This window comes from Balaenoptera acutorostrata, chromosome 3 (genome assembly GCF_949987535.1).
Source record: "Balaenoptera acutorostrata chromosome 3, mBalAcu1.1, whole genome shotgun sequence".
In the NCBI taxonomy this organism is placed as follows: Eukaryota; Metazoa; Chordata; class Mammalia; order Artiodactyla; family Balaenopteridae; genus Balaenoptera; species Balaenoptera acutorostrata.
This window is the reverse complement of record NC_080066.1, coordinates 32,561,665-32,563,332: the sequence shown is the minus strand read 5'-3', so window position 1 is coordinate 32,563,332 and position 1,668 is coordinate 32,561,665. Positions and strand designations below refer to the sequence as shown.

The window sequence follows — 1,668 nt, the reverse complement described above, 5'->3', positions numbered from 1 at the left end:
TCCAGAGACCACTGCCAGGGCAACCTCACGAGGGTCCTTGAACTACAACACCCAGGGGGCTGCTCCCAGATTCCTCACCCTCAGAACCTGGGTGCCATAATGCTGTTCAGGTGTGTGGTCATCGTTTGTCACACAGAGAAGGTAACTCATACACTAGCCGACTGCGCCTCTGTCTCCTGGCTCTGCTGAGTCAGCTGGGAGCTCCGTTCCCTCTCAGCAGTGTACCCGCCTTCCTTCTCCCCACTTCTCTCTCCTCACCAGCCTCCGCCTCCCGCTATAGCTCTCTGACCCTGGCTCAGCATTGACCGTGACAGAGGGAAGGGCAAGGCTCCAGGGAAACCAGGGAACCTCATAGTCCTGACCCCTGGCCTGAGAAGGAAACTTGACCTTGCTCCCCTCTGCACACATGGCTCAGCCCCAGTTCCTAACTCTTCCCAACACTGGAACTCTTCTCCCCTCCATCCTTCTCATCTCCCTGCAGGGGAGCCATGTCACCACTTACTTTCTTCAAACTGCCTGAGGACCATCGCTCTCCTAGTCCAGTCCTGACCTCTTCCCTGCGTCCCAGCACCAGGGGCCCGTATTCCTTGGAGGCAATATTCCACCAACAAATCCAACTGCCGTAATTTGATGAGAGTTCCTGCAGAAAAGGGATGGGAAGGTCTCCCACTGGCTGCTCAGGTCCAGGACTGCTCTCCCCTGGGCACCGACTAGACAGAGACCGCTTCCATTGGATAAATGTCCCAATTTCCCAGAGTCTCCTGCACCCTCCTGCTGCTGACCCCTCCCTACTCCTGTCCCCACACCCGGTTCTGTAACACACCAGCTAAGACAGTGGGCCAGCTATGGGAGCCTCCTTCTCCTTTTCCGATTAAGTTTTCTTTTTTTCTTCCTTAATTTTTTGGCCACACCATGTGGCATGCGGAATCTAGTTCCCTGACCAGGGATTGAACCCGCACCCCCTGCAGTGGTAGTGCAGAGTCTTAACCACTGGACCACCAGGGAAGTCCCAAGTTTTCAAGTCCCAGTTTTGAAAAACTGATCCCCACGTGTAGTGTACAATCCAAATAGTTTAGGCTCATGATGAAATGCAGCTGTCCTCTGCCTCTCTCTCTCATCCCATAGTCCCACTCCTTAGGGGCCACGGCTTTTCTTCTTTTTTATTTGCTTCTGAAAAAATAAGGATATGTGCTTTTAAAAAATGTATTATATCTTGAAATTGTTTTTGACTCTCTATTATAATTGTGGAGGATTTGACACTTGTACTCCACTGTGCTCCCGCTTTCTTCCCTCACCCATCATCCTAATGTATCTTTAGATCACAATTTTTGGTTAAATTAATAGTCAGTGTTTACATTACCAGGACTATTGCTCATTGCAGAGCCAAACAGCATATGACCAGTATGTTCCTTTCTTATAATCCGCCCCTCCCACCACACTGGAGGTAAGTGCCTCCTTTCATTATTTTCAATGTCCTGATGGCTAACTTTCCCCCAAATGCTTCCATATTTCTGTCAAACTCCTATCAACTGTTGTTTCAAATGCGCTCACACATCAGGTAATCTAGCAGCTCTTCCTTCCCTGGAGGCCTCCCTCCCAGGCCGTCTGACTTGGTGCTCAGATCTGAACAGTTGCTCTCTTGGTCTGTGGTACAAACTATTACCTTGG

General features: G+C 50.3%; 1 non-coding gene across 1 annotated transcript; it reads right to left on the bottom strand.

The window, feature by feature from the left end:
• Positions 1 to 932: 932 nt before the first annotated feature.
• On the bottom strand, positions 933 to 1,005 carry TRNAG-ACC (transfer RNA glycine (anticodon ACC)). The gene has a single exon. It is a non-coding gene; the product is annotated as a tRNA-Gly (tRNA).
• Positions 1,006 to 1,668: the final 663 nt, after the last annotated feature.